Below are 14,996 nucleotides of genomic sequence, written 5' to 3'. Positions count from 1 at the left end.
GTCTATACCGTCTACCTCCGTTGGTTTGACCTCATCTAATCTGAACACATTTTAATTTGACCCCCTCTAATCTGCACATCGTTCAAACTAAAAATGGTACATTATTTGTCTGTATTTGCTTTTATTCTATCATGTTTTAATATACACTAGAGAGGAAATTGATAGAGAGGGAGGTTTTGCCCATAGGGGACGTTACTCCAAGAAGAACAGGAGATAGTTGATAGAGAATCGATTAGCATCAACTTGAAGAAAGAATAAATAAATATGCTGAATAAATAGATTGCTCAACGTACGTACTTCATATTAGATGAAACCGAATGCTTCCATGAACTTGAGTTGGTTAGATAACACCAGCTTTGTGCACATTATTTAACGAATGTTGGTTTCTTAACGGCTGTCGAGTATGGTATACACTTCGAATCGTTCGAAAGATTTCAGGTAATCATTGAGCAATATATCGACTGCAACATGGCTGATAATAGTTTTGATGTTAAAATTTGTGTATGTGAAGGAAAAAAGGAAGAAGTTTGTGCTTTTAAATTCACAGCTCTATTCAATGCTAATAGACAGTTTTAAGAAGAAAAGCATTGATGTAGTAATTTTCATTTGAACACACTTTGATAATAGGGTGTACTCACTAAACAGATTAAATTGCTGCGTAAGCCATTATTTTCTGCTTATTTGAAATGTTTCATGATTTGCGAATGAAATAATCAAAGATTGCCTTGGAGATCGCGACGTTTAATCAATTTAATCAGTTCACGCTGTTAAGTGAATCCCCCTAATAATAAAAGATAAAATAATTTAGAATATTAAGTGTATCATCAAATTTAAGTTTTAGTTTAAAGTTTAGTTGACTGTGGACGAATTTCGGAAAACGTATTGATTATGTATTACTGCTGCAGTATTTCAATGAATGTATTAAAAAATACAATCTAAAATACGATTGATACTTTATCCAGCAGTCTTAGAAATGTTTTTTTTTTTTATTTACATGAATTCAATTTCATACTTGAAACAAAATATAGGTTTTGAATACACCAATATGTTTGAAAATGAACACTGTTCCGAGTCGTTAAAGCTATGTTCACTTAGAATCCGGAATCATGTCACATTTTCTAGTGGCGCTCTCAATGAACATAATCATCATTCTTTTGCAGCACTCTGATCATACACTAATCCTTTTTAAATGGTGAAAATTTCATCGATTTTCTTGCAACGAGTGAAAAGTTATTTCAGATTGAAGACAAGAGGAGGAAACAAATCTTGCACAAACACGTTGAAAATTTAGCGTGGTCAGGTACGACAGCAAGGGCGTAGCCAGCTTTTCGGTCAGGGGGGGGCAAGCACCCTTAGTAAATATGTACCTACTAGCTTTTATAACTAAGCGCAACACGATGAAATTGAATATAATAACATTATATTCTAAATCTAAAAGCTTTATTTAACCCTTCAGCAGCCACGCTGTTGTATTTGTACAATACGTTAAAAACAGCTCGCCTGATCACGGTGACCAATTTCTGGAAGATTATGGATTTTTATTTACTCGTGCATTATTTTGCTCTGATTTTTTTTGTCAATGTCTACAAAACATTCATCAGAAATTATAGCTGAACTCTTTTGGAAATTACGAGCTCTTTTGAGGACTAACCTAGAATTTCCTGGTTCCTGTATGTGTCCATTTTGAATTATCTTCCAATACTATTCGCTGGAAAAAATTCTCAAGAATTTTTTGAATTTTAGAATTCCTGAAGCAATCCCTGTAAAAATTTCAGAAAATAAATCTGTACAAATTCCTGGGCAAATTATGGGAGGAATATCTAGTGAGATTTCTGAAGAGATCTAATGAGGAAATCCTAAAGAAGAAATCTTAGATATTGCTGGAGGAATTCTGGGCGGAATCCCAAGTTAAATTTCATAATAAATTTCTTTAAAAATTCCTAGAGGAAATCTTAGAGAAATTTGTGAAGGAATCCTTGGAGGAATGCCTGTAAAAACTTCTGGAGAAATTCCTTGAGAATTTTTTTTGAGTGAATACTTGGAGCAATCCTTGGCAGAATTCCGGGAGAAATTCCTGAAGAAATCTCCCGAGGAATTCTGGGAGGAATTGCTGGAGAAATTTCTGAAAAAATAACCCTTGTGAAATTCCAGGAGGATTTCCTGAAAGTACCTTTGGAGGAATTTCTGGAGGATTCCCTGGTGGAATCTCTGGAAATATCCCTCGAAAAATTCGTGGAGAAAACCCTGAAGTAATTCCAGGAGGAATATCTGGAGGAATTCCTGTACATTTCCTGAAAGTATTCCTGAAGAATTTCCTAATAGAATCTCTGAAGAAATCCCTTGAGGATTTCCAGGAGAAATTTTTGGACGAATTGCTGGCATAATTCCTGAAGGATGCCAGGAGTATTCAGGAAGGAATTCCGGAAGAAATTCCTGGAGTATTTCTTGGAGGAATTCCTGGAAAAGTTCCTGAGGAAATTCCTAGATAATATCCCGGAGGAATAAATGGAGGAGTTCCTAGTGGCATTCCTGTGGAAATTTCTGGAGGAATCTCTAGAGGAATTCTTGAAAGAATTACTGGATGAATATCTAGAGGAATCTTCAGAAGAATTCTGAGAGATTTTTGTTCCTATTCCTGTTATTTTTCTATTTCTGAAAGAATCTCTGGAGAGATTCCTGTAGAAATTTCTAGCGGAATTGCTGGTGGAGTTCCTGGAGAAATTCTTGAAGGAATTCCTGAAGGAATCCCTGAGGGTTTCCTGGAAGAAATTTGTGAAGAAATCTCTGAAGGAATCCCTGGTGGAATACCTGGAGGAATCTCTGAAAAAATCCTGAAGGTATTCCTGGAGAATATTCTAGAAGAATTTCTGAAGAAATCCCTAAAGAATTTCTTGAAAGAATCTTTGGAGAAACTTCTGAAGGATTTCCTGAAGGGATCTTGACATAATTTCCTGAAGAGATTTTTCATGGAGAAATCTCTGGAGGAATCCCTTAAGCAATTCCCAATGAAGATCTCGGGAAAAATGCAGGGGAAATACCTAAAAGAATTGCTGACATAATTTCTGAAAGATGTCCAGGAGCAATTCCTAGAGAAATTCCTGGGGTTATCCCTGGAGAAATTTCTGGATAAAATCCTGGAGGAATACCTGGAGGAATTAATAGAGGTATTTCTTTGTGAATTTTTGGAGGAATTTTCAAGAGAAATTTTTAGAGGAATCTCTAAGAGAAATTTTTGATTAATTTCTAGAGAAATTCTGGGAAATTTCTATTTATATTCTATTATTTTTCTATTTCTGAAAAAAATCCCTTGAGAAAATCCTGGAGGAATTTCTAGCGGAATTTTTGGAGAAATTCTTGGATAAATCCTCGAAGGACTGCCTGAAGGAAATCCTCCAGAATTTCCTGGAGGAATCTTCGGAGGATTTCCTGGAGTAATCCCTGAAAAAATCCTGAAGGTATTCCTGGAGAATTTCCTGGAAATTTTTTTGAAAAAATCTCCAGAAGAATTTCTGGAAAAAATCCTGGAGAAATTGTTGACATAATTTCTGAAGGATGTCCACGAGCAATTCCAGGATCAATTCGTAGAGACATTTCTGGAGGAATTCCTGAAGAAATTCTTGGGGTAATTTCTGGAGAATTTCCTGGAGGAGTTCTTGGAGAAATACCTGGATAAAATCCTGGAGAAATTCTTGGAAGTTCTCCTTTGGGAATTGCTGGAAGAATCCTTGAAGGAATTTCTGGAGGAATTCCCGCAAAAACTTTTGGTTAAATTTCTGGGGGAATTCATAGAGGAGCTCAGGGAGAAATTTCTGAAAAAAAAACCCCTGAGAAATTCCCGGAGGGATTTCAAGAGAAATCCCTGGAGGAATTCCTGGAGAAATCCTCGAACGAATTTCTCAAGAAATCCGTGGAAAAATCGCTTAAACAATCCCTGGACGAGGTTTTAGAGGAATTCCTAGATAAATATCTGTAGCGATTCCTGGAGGGAAAACAGGAAGATTTCTTGACGGAATTTCTGAAAAAAATTCCTGAAGAAAAAATCCTGGAAAAATTTCTGAAGAAATCCCTCAAGGATTTCCTGGAGTAACTCCTGGATGAATTGCTGATATAATTTATGATGGAGTTCCTTGATTAATTCCTGGTGTAATTCATGGAGGAATCCCTGAATAATTCCTGAAGGTATTTCTGGAGAATATTCCAGAAGAATTTCTGAAGAATTCCCTAGAGGATTTCCTGGAAGAATCTCTGGAGAAACTTCTGCAGGAGGAATCTTCAAAGAATTTCCCGAAGAGATTCCATGGAGAAATCTCTGGAGGAATCCCTTAAGCAATTCCTGATGGAATCTCGGGAGAAATTCCTGGAGAAATACCTTGAGGAATTGCTGACATAATTTCTGAAAAATGTCCAGGAGCAATTCCTAGAGAAATTCCTGGAGAAATTCCTGAGGGAATTCATGAAGAAATTCCTGGGGTAATTCCTAGAGAAGTTTCTAGAGAAATTCCTGTAAAACGCCCTGGAGGAATGCCTGGAACAATTCCTAGAGGTATTCCTTTGGGAATTTCTGGAAGAAACTCTAGAGGAATTCTCAGAAGAATTACTGGATGAATTTCTAGAGAAATTTTGGGAAATTTCTATTCTATTATTTTTCTATTTCTGAAAAAAAAATCCCTTGAGAAAATCTTGGAGGAGTTTCTAGCGAAATTTCTGGAGGAATTCTTAGATAAATCCTCGAAGGAATTCCTGAACATATCCTTGGGGGAATCCTAGAAGAAGTTTGTAAAGAAGTCCCTGGGGGAATCCCTGAAAAATTACTGATGGTATTCCTCCAGGAATTTTCTGGAAGAATTTCTGAAGAAATCCCTCGAGGATTTCCAGGAAGAATCCTTAGAGGAACTTCTTGATGATTACCTGGATGAATCTTCGGAGGATTTCCTGCATGAATATTCGGAGGATTTCCTGGAGGAATTCCTGAAAAATTCCTGAGGGTATTCCTGGATAATTTTCTGGAAGAATTTCTGAAAAAATCCCCAGAAGATTTTCTGGAAAAATACCAGGAGAAATTGTTGACATAATTTCTGAAGTATATCCAGGAGCAATTCCTGGATTAATTCCTATAGAAATTGCTGGAATAATTCCTGAAGAAATTCTTGGGGTAATTCCTGGGGAATTTCCTGGAATAGTTCTTGGAGAAATTCCTGGATAAAATCCTGGCGGAATCCTTGAAGGAATTCCAGGAGGAATCTCTGAAAAATCACCCGAGAAATTCCCGGAGGGATTTCTAGAAAAATCACTGGAGGAATTCCTGGAGAAATCCTCGAACGAATTTCTGGAGAATTCCCTGGAAAATACACTAAAAAAAAGTTCCTGGAGGAGTTTTTAGTGCAATTCTTGGAGGAATGCCTGTAGCAATTCCTGGAGCGAAGATTGGAAGATTTCTTGGTGGAATTTCTGGAAAAATTCCAGAAGGTATTCCTAGAAAAAATCCTGGAAGAATTTCTGAAGGAATTCCTGAAGGATTTCCTGGAGTAATTCCTAGAGGAATTCTTGAAGAAATTTGTGGATGAATCTCTTTGGAAATTCGTATAGGAATATCAGAAATTATTCCTGAGAAATCGCAGATGGAGTTTTTAAACTAATTCGGAAGGAATCCTTAGAAGAGTTTATGAAGAAACTCCAGAAGGAATCCTGGAAAGGGAATACCTAAATACCTTAAGCAGTACCTGGAGGAAGTACTGAATCAATTCCTGGAAAAGTTCCTTTAAAAAGACAATTAGGAATTGCTGGAGGAACCACAAAAAGAGTTCCTGGAGGATGTTTTAAAATAAGTGGCTCCAGAGAGAATCACAGAAGGAAGTTCCGAGTTAAGCCCTGCAGAAATTCTTGGTAGAATCCCTGGAGGATATCCTAGAAAAATACTGGAGAAATCTCTATACGCGTTTCTGAATTAATCCTTGGATGAATTTTTAGGGGAATCACTGCAACAATTCCCAGAGGATTCCTGGAATAATTGTTGGGAGAAACTCTTAAGAAATTCATGGAGGAATCCCAGTAAAAATTTCTGAAGAAATTGCAGATGGAATCCTTGGAGAAATCCTGAAGGAATTCTTAGAAGAGTTCGTGGAAGAACTCCTTGAGGAATCCTGAAGAAACCCCAGGAGAAATCCTGGAAGCAATTCCTAGAGGCATTCTTTAGGGAATTCCTCAACAGTTCCTGAAAGAAGCATTGGATTAATTTTTGGAGGAGTTCCTGAAAGAATTCCAAGAAGAACTCCTGAAGGAATTCTAAAAAGTATTCCTGGAGGAACCCTTGGAGGATTGTTTAAAATAATTCTTGGAGTTGTTTCTGAAAGAAACACAGAAGATATTCCTGGGTGAATCCTTGGAGGAATGCTTGAAGGAAAACCTGGAGGAATCCCGGAAGCAATCCCATTCCTTAGGAAATCCCAGGAAAGCTGTCTTAACAAATTCCTGGAAGAATTTCTGTAGAAAAACAATGAAGCCATCCATGTCTGCAATAATTTTTGGACGAATTATTGTTGGAATCTTTGGATGGACTCCCAAAAGAATGCTTTGTACAATGATTTGAGGAACTCCTGGAAATTCGTGGAGGAATCATCGAAAAAAGCACTGGAACAATCCCTGGAGGAACTTGTAAAGATACCCCAGGAGAACTTCCTGGAGGAATGTCTGGTGAAACCCATAAAGGAATTCTTGAAAAACTCTCTGGTGCAATCCATGCTAGAATCACTGAAGGAAGCTATGGAAAATTTCTGAAGGAATTAAATGGATGTATCCTTGCAGAAGTATCTGTAAAAAATCTGAAGGAATCGTGAGAGGAATTCTTGAAGCATTCCTTGGAACAAACCCTGAAAAAAAAAAACTATCTGAATCTGGCAAGATATCCATGGAAAAGTTCACGCAAGAGAAACTCCTGGACATGTCTCTTGAGGAATTTCTGAAAGAATCCCTGGAGAAGTTAAATGCCAAAAGGAATTTCTGGAGATGTCCTTAAAAGAATTTGTAAAGATATCCCAGGTATTATGCACTCTATAGCAGCATATAATTCTACAAAGTTTTTCCCTACCGGAAACTGGGCATGCTGTTTTTGTATTCCATGAATAAACATCACAAAATTTAACCATTCAACTAAGCTTGTTATTTGGTTAAGTTCTATGAAATCGATTGAACCATAAATAAACGAACTAGATAAAAAAATCAATGATAAGATTGAAGTGGATCTCTTGGACAAATACTTTGCGAAATTTCCTGTGATTCACAAGAAAAAAAGGTTTGATAATTGTGGATAAAAACCTCAATTATTAGAATAGTCTAGAGAATAGTTTTTTTTTAAATATTTTTCTGGAACTCTTTGAATTATTGATAATCTTTGAGTCGGCTTGAATTTAAAAAAAATCTGGCGGCCAGGGGGGGCTTTTCAAAAAGGGGCTGTCCATAAACCACGTGGTCATGAGGGGGGGGGGGGGGTCGGCCAATGACCATTTTGTATGGACAAATAAAAAAAATTGTATGAACTAATGACCACGCGGGGGGGGGGGGTGTGTTGGAAAGTCCCAAAAAAATGACCACGTGGTTTATGGACAGCCCCAAACGCACACAAGGGATATGTAGAGGTTTTACCTATTTTGATGAGCTGCCATGACAGCCGGAGACGTTCAGTGGTATCGTCACAGATGGGTAGTGTTTATCAACGAAAAAACACTCAAATTTCGCGTTTTCTCAATTCACTGAATTGCCCCTCATTTCGCAATAAAAAAAAAAGTTTGGCAATTTTTCTTCGGAATCCTAGTCAGACTAGTCAAGGCACTCAGGACACTGCACAATGGTCCACGAAACAGATTTACGAGGAAAGCTGCATTCAGCGCCTTAAAATGGTTTTCTAGATTAATATGGTCTTCTACAAAGTTGTTCCTAAAAATAAGGCCCTCTTTTCAATATACATGAAAATTAGGGTGGTCCATATTTTCAAAGAAATTGGGACCAAACTTTTTTATTTGCAAGAATAACTATATACATTCTTCGGGATAGTTGTAGATCTATCAATTTTGAGCAAGTTTGCTGAAGACCCTTTTAATGTAGCTTTAAAATTGACCGATCTAGAGGTATTTTGCTGAATAAGCTTAGGGTGGTTCAAGAAAAAACGGTTTTCTGGCGTTAACTTTTTCAGTTTCGATTTTTCATCAAAGTCGCCCAAGAAACACATGTAGAGCATTTGAAGACGCGTCGTTTCGTGCGCGTCGATATCTGAGATGGTCGATATCTCTTTTCATTCAAAAGTTATAGGCATTTTTCTTAAAAAAATCATAGTTTTTTAAAAAGGTGTTTTGACGGGTTGGGGCAAACATAAAAAATATCTTTTGTCCGCATTCAAAAGAAGAAATTTTGTTATAAAACATATCAAAAAATTACAGGGGTGTTATTTTTGTAACTCAAGTGAAAAATACTTGAAAAGTGCCTATTTTTTCTAGAAAATCATCAATATCTTTTGAACGGAATGACGTAGCAACATTCTCAGTGCACGAAAATGTGTGTTTTTCAAAGCTCTAAAACTGGTTCTTAGACAACTTAGATGAGAAATTTGAAACAAAAAAGATAAAGCAATATTCGAGAACTTTTCGTTTGAGAGTCAGAGAGTCATCTTCAACTTCGACCAGTTAGTCTCTTAACTTTCAACGTCCATTCCGTAATAATTGTTATATATACAACATAATTGTCATAATAATCACTCACCTGAGATTATATTTTTTGATTGGCTGTTGATGATATTGAAGGTGACAAGGTGACAATCAAACCAAACAAGCGTATCGCTTTCAATGTCACTTTAAACTAGTATACTCACACATGAGCAAATTGATGTTGAAGCAATTTTGTCATCTAAACGCTATGCTTCGATACCTCTATCCACTAGATATAATATATTATACGATACTTATTAGTAGCACAACGGTCTTAAAATAAAACAAAGATTCCAGCTAATTACTTCCTCCACGAACCAAACACCAAATCCGAAAACTGAAGCGAAACGCAATATCCCATGTCTCCCCTAGCGCTGCTGGTTCGAGTGATTCATACCTATTCATACACAAGAAACATTCATGCTACGTATCATACACCAGTTCCCCTTTGAAATTCTAACAGACTCTATACCTAGAACAAATGGCCTTGCTCAAGTCGGACCGACTTGCGGCGGTAGCAGCAGCATAAGTCGAAATGACGTATTAAGAATGATTTCCCCTCCGTTTTCGTTTTCGAATTTCTACGAAACAACAACGCATTTGATTCGCACCACGTGCTTGCTCCTAATGCTTTCAAACATATGGTTCTTAAAATGCGGTTGTATTATGATGATGAACTAATTCCGTCGAGATTGGAACCAAAAATGCAAATCGTCGTGAAAATCGCGGTTCCCGAGTAGACATGAATGAAAAATCTGTTACAAAGTTTGCAATCAAACCGTTCAATTATTCTTATGACATAAATGAGTAAAACCAAAACATGTTATGCTGCAGGTATTTATTTTCGAATATACATAATAATCTAAATCAATTTCCAATATTACTGCTGGGAAATTTCCAAAAGAGTTATCGAACAAAATTCCAAAGGAGTTGCCAAAATAGTTTCAAAAAAAAAAATGCCCAAGAAATCCCAAAAAAAAAAAAACTTAAATGAAATTTTGAAACAAATCCAATAAAACTTGCCGAAAGGATTTCCAAAAAAAATTGCCGCAGAAATTCCGCCAAAAGGAAGCTTTAACAAACATAGTAACATATGGATACACAACGATTATATCGGCACCAACATTTCAAAAGGGCGTAACTGCATTTGGAAGTAATACCTTCTTTCAAAGCTGTAGGTCGTACTGCCTCCCTTACACTGAAACCACCGTGGTTGTCGGAAAGAGGAGAGTTTTTCCCATCTGGTACTTGTTGTGAAAAACATGGAAATCATAACACATGATCCACAGCTTTAAAAGAAGGTGATGATTCCAAAAGCAGTTACGCCCTTTTGAAATGTTGGTGTCGATATCGGCACCAACATTTCAAAAGGGCGAAACTGCATTTACAACCAATGCCTTCTCACAAAACTGTGGAGCGTATCCCATCCCTCTCGAGCAATCCACTAGCACAAATAGAAAGATAAAATCCTCCTCTTTCGATTAATGGATGTGAATTGCCTGAGATGAATGAAATACGACCCACAGCTCTGTGAGAAGGCATTGGTTGCAAAAGCAGTTACGCCCTTTTGAAATGTTGGTGCCGATATCAGCTTCTAAGAATAATACACCCTAAATAATATTTGCTGAAATTTGCCGAGTTGAAGGTTTTAGCAAAATATTTGTTAAAATTCAGCAAGGTTTGCTGATTTGTTCAGTAAAATCTACTGATCACCATCAACGTTTTGCTGTAACTCAGTATGTTTTGACGAAAGTTCAGCAAAATTTGGCTAAAAGCGTCGTGGTGTGTAGCATCATATCACGAAAGCTCTTAGTCGCCTGAGTAACTTTGCCGAAGACAGTATCCTTCTAAGTGGTCCAGAGCGCGAGATATACGACGTTTAGAGTGAACTGGAAGCTCCTAAGAACACTAGCGCCACGCTGTGATTGGTTCTCGAACTAAATTGTTTTCTATGCGAAAGCCCTTAGTCTTCTGAGCAACGAAGACAGTATCCTTCTAAGCGGTCCAGAGCGCGAGATATACGATGTTTAATGTGAACTGGAAGCTCCGAAGAACACTAGCGCCACGCAGTGAGTGATTCTCGAACTATATTGTTTTCTATGTGAAGGCTCTTTAATCTTCTAAGTAACTTTGCCGAAGATTCTTCTAAGTGGTCCAGAGCGCGAGATATACGATGTTTAATGTGAACTGGAAGCTCCCAAGAACACTAGCGCCACGTAGTGAGTGATTCTCAAACTAAATTGTTTTCTATGCTAAAGCCCTTAGTCTTCTGAGCAACTTTGCTGGAGACAGTATCCTTCTAACTGGTTCAGAACGCGAGATATTCCACAACTACTGGCAAAATGGAGTGCTATCCCACTAGCATGGTTCAAAAAATCGTTTTTGCTGCACATCGCTTTTTCGAATTGTGACCAGATTCTATGCCTTCTCCCAAAGTTTGAGCTCATTTGGTTGGAAATTGAGACTGCACAAGCCCTTCAAAGTTTGTATGGAAATTACTATGGGAAAACGATGCACAGTGGGAAAAAAAACAGTGCAAACCGACACTAAATTCTGTTTCTCATGATCGAATCCAGTTTTTCTAATGAACAAAACGGTTTTAGACGTAAAATTGCCTGGGGAATCGAATGCAAGTGGTTAAACAGACCGCACGGATCATTATCCTGCTCATTTTGCCCTAATTCCCCAATTTTTATTGACTTTTTTATGAAGCTAACTCTAAAACACTTATGAAACATGAATGCGGTTTGCCTCAAAGGACTTTTCTGAAGGATTAAGATGTAGAGAATCATTTGGAAGTGATTGCAGTGAGCGCGTGAATGTAATTATGCTCATTTTACCCTTACTTACCCACATATATTGTGTTTTGTATGAAATCAGCTTCATAACTCACAAGTAAATTATGAGTGGTATGTTAAGAAGTATTTATTTGGAGGATTAAGATACAAGGAATATATTAGAAGTGATTGTAGTGACCGCGCTCATTTTACCCTAATTCCCCACATATATTGAGTTTTGAATGAAATTAGCTCCATAACTAACAAGAAACTTAAGAATTGTATGCTACGAATGGTTTCTTCAGTGGATTAGGATACAAGGAATCGATAAGAAGTGATTTCAGTGACCGCGTGAATGTTATTATGCTCATTTTACCCTTAGTCCCTACCAGAGTTGGTCATTTCTCACACTTCGGTTTAAAAAGTGAAGATTTTGATGCAGTCAAGAGAAGTGTGCCTTGATGCTCTTCGGTGTGAAAAGAGAAAAACACACGCACTCAAAAGTGAAACATTGAAACTAACGTAGTGCACTATGGATTTCACTGCGAGTAGAGCAGTTACTGCTCACCCACAGTACTTCTCTTTATCTTCCGAGCGTTGCGTTCCGACTGCATATGTTGCCATGACATCAACACAAACTAGGTAACTAGAAGTGCATGGCTAACGGTCGAAAAAAAATTGACAATTGAATGGCGTCTGACCAAGAGACATTGTTTGTCTTCGAATTCACGTCCAACCTGAGTGTTTTTTTTTTTTTGTTTATCTGGGTCCAAAATCAGCACACGGGCTTTTCCTGAAAATTGAGGAGCTCTTTTGTTCCTCACTGTTATTCGAAATGCAACCTTGACTGCCACCCTCTACTGAAAACATCGGAATGGCCACTTCTACCGTACGGAAGCCAGTGTTTTTTTTTTATTTTTATCTAGTTCGTTTATTTGGGGCTCAATCGTGTATAACGCTTTACGGAGCCGAGGATCTTTCTTTGTACTTAATAATATACATTATACAGAGCAATAACTTTTTAATGATATCTGTTAGTAATGGGTGGAAGCCAGGGTACTCGTGGCAGCTCGAGGTTAGAAGGTCACATTTTGAGGGATGGACAGGGTAAGGATTGGGCCAAAGGTTTCACTGCTGCTCATCCGGGGGTGAATCGCATCTTGCTAGCATATTCGGTGCCTTGTGGTGTTGGTACCAACTTGTTGTGGAACTTGGTCTTCCGGATGGCCATGAGCAGCTTGGTAACACAAAGAGGACAAAACAGAGAAAAAAAAAACTGGAGAAGAAAACACAAGCAATTAAACTTTTATACCAGCAGAGCGAAGAAAGTCGAAAATACATCCCATGTATGTGACATCGCGGGTCCCCAACACATCTCTCACAAGAACAAAGGGTTGTCTACCTCGGGCCTCAAGGGTATCCAAAAGTAGCGCTCTGGAGGCGTCATTATCTGGGCATTGCCAAACTACGTGGTCGATGTCATCATAACCGGAACCGCACTTAGTACAAACATTGCTCAACGCGAGGTTAATCCTGTGTAAATGCGCGTCTAGCGAGTAATGGTTGGACATAAGTCTTGACATCACGCGAATGAAATTGCGACTTACATCCAGACCATACCACCACACTCGCAAAGAAACATTAGGAATAATGGAATGTAACCACCGTCCCAGCTGGCCATCTCGCCAATCATTTTGCCAACTTTGAAGAGAACTCTGGCGAACAAAATGGAAAAATTCATCATGTGAAATTCTTCTATCATAGATCTCACCTTCCTGTGCGCCCACCTTTGCGAGAGAGTCCGCCTTCTCATTGCCATAAATTGAGCAATGTGAGGGGACCCATACAAAGGTAATCTTGTATGATCTTTCGACCAGTGCACCCATCTGCTCCCTTATTTTTGTAAGAAAGTAAGATGAATGTTTTACAGGTTTCATCGACCGGAGTGCCTCAATCGAACTAAGGCTATCCGAGAAGATGAAGAAATGGTCTACGGGCATGTTGGAAATCATCCCCAAAGCGAAGTTGATTGCTGCCAGCTCAGCAACATAAACCGAACAAGGTTCCTGAAGTTTGCGGAAGGCGGTGAAATTTTCATTGAAGACACCGAAACCAGTGGATCCATTTATGCGAGACCCATCAGTGAAGAATCTCTTACAGGAATTGACATTTTGGTACTTTTCGTTAAAAATGCGAGGAATAGATATACATCGAAGTTGATCTGGTATTCCATAAATAGCTTGTTTCATGGACAGATCGTATTTAACAGAGGAACTGTCATTAGTGAAGTGTACACGAGGAGGATTATAACTTGGTAGGCTTATGTCAGATGACATGTAGAACAGATAGATTCTCATGAATTTTGATTGAGTGTTCAGACTGAGCATTTCTTCGAAGTTTTCAATGACAAGTGTGTTGCTCACTCCACACTTGATAAGTAACCTTAGCGAGAGCTCCCAGAATCGGTTCTGGAGAGGTTTCACCCCTGCCAGGACCTCAAGGCTCGCATTATGCGTTGAGTGCATACAGCCGAGAGCAATACGCAAACAACGGTATTGAATTCGTTCCAACTTTATTAGGTGGCAGTTTGCTGCTGAGTGAAAGCAGAAAGAGCCATACTCAATAACAGAGAGAATAGTCGTTTTGTAAAGTTTTATGAGGTCTTCCGGGTGAGCACCCCACCATGTTCCGGTAATTGTGCGTAGAAAATTGATCCTTTGTTGACATTTTTGCACCAAATACTTGATTTGGGTACCCCAAGTGCCTTTTGAATCAAACCAGACCCCAAGGTATTTCGAAGTCAAAGACTGGTCGATTTCTATTCCCAAAAGATTGAGTTTCAGTTGGGCTGGGTTCCGCTTTCTAGAAAACACAACCAATTGAGTTTTTTGCGGAGCAAACTCGATCCCTAAATCTCTTGCCCAGATTGACAGATTATTTAGAGAATTTTGCAATGGTCTTTGCAACATTTCTGCATGTGGGCCTTTTAGAGAAACCACAGCATCATCTGCAAGTTGTCTTAGCGTGCATTGTCCTTCCAAGCAACTATCAATGTCTTTCACGTAAAAATTATAAAGCAAGGGACTTAAACATGAGCCTTGGGGTAGGCCCATGTAACTAATTCTGGAAGTTGTCAGTTGTCCGAGATTGAAACTCATATGTTTTTCTGACAACAAATTATACAAGAAATTATTTAAAATTCCTGGAAGTCCACTATTGTGCAGTTTTTCTGACAATATTCCTATGGAAACTGAATCAAAGGCGCCCTTAATATCCAAGAAAACTGAAGCCAGTTGCTCCTTTTCCGCAAAGGCCAGTTGAATATCTGTTGAAAGCAACGCTAGACAATCGTTTGTTCCTTTGCCCTTGCGAAACCCGAACTGTGTATTTGAAAGCAAGTTATTCGATTCGACCCAATGATCGAGTCGTGATAGGATCATTTTTTCCAACAATTTCCTTAAACATGATAACATAGCAATTGGGCGGTATGAATTATGATCAGACGCTGGTTTACCAGGCTTTTGAA

At 38.3% G+C, this 14,996-nt stretch overlaps 1 protein-coding gene across 4 annotated transcripts in view; it reads right to left on the bottom strand.

Moving 5' to 3' along the window:
- The window catches only part of LOC109405431 (uncharacterized), a 146,809-nt gene that overhangs the window by 9,981 nt on the left and 121,832 nt on the right, over positions 1–14,996 (bottom strand). Inside the window, exon 1 of one of the 4 annotated variants that reach the window (XM_029856748.2) lies at positions 8,858–9,433. The exons of 2 other annotated variants lie outside the window; for them this stretch is intronic. The gene's annotated coding sequence lies outside the window, so the exon portion shown is untranslated. One more of the 4 variants, XM_029856746.2, reaches the window with a different exon arrangement.

The sequence above is a fragment of the Aedes albopictus genome, chromosome 1 (genome assembly GCF_035046485.1).
Source record: "Aedes albopictus strain Foshan chromosome 1, AalbF5, whole genome shotgun sequence".
Taxonomy (NCBI): domain Eukaryota; kingdom Metazoa; phylum Arthropoda; class Insecta; order Diptera; family Culicidae; genus Aedes; species Aedes albopictus.
The sequence above is the reverse complement of the archived record's forward strand: the minus strand, read 5'-3'. Positions and strand labels throughout refer to the sequence as shown.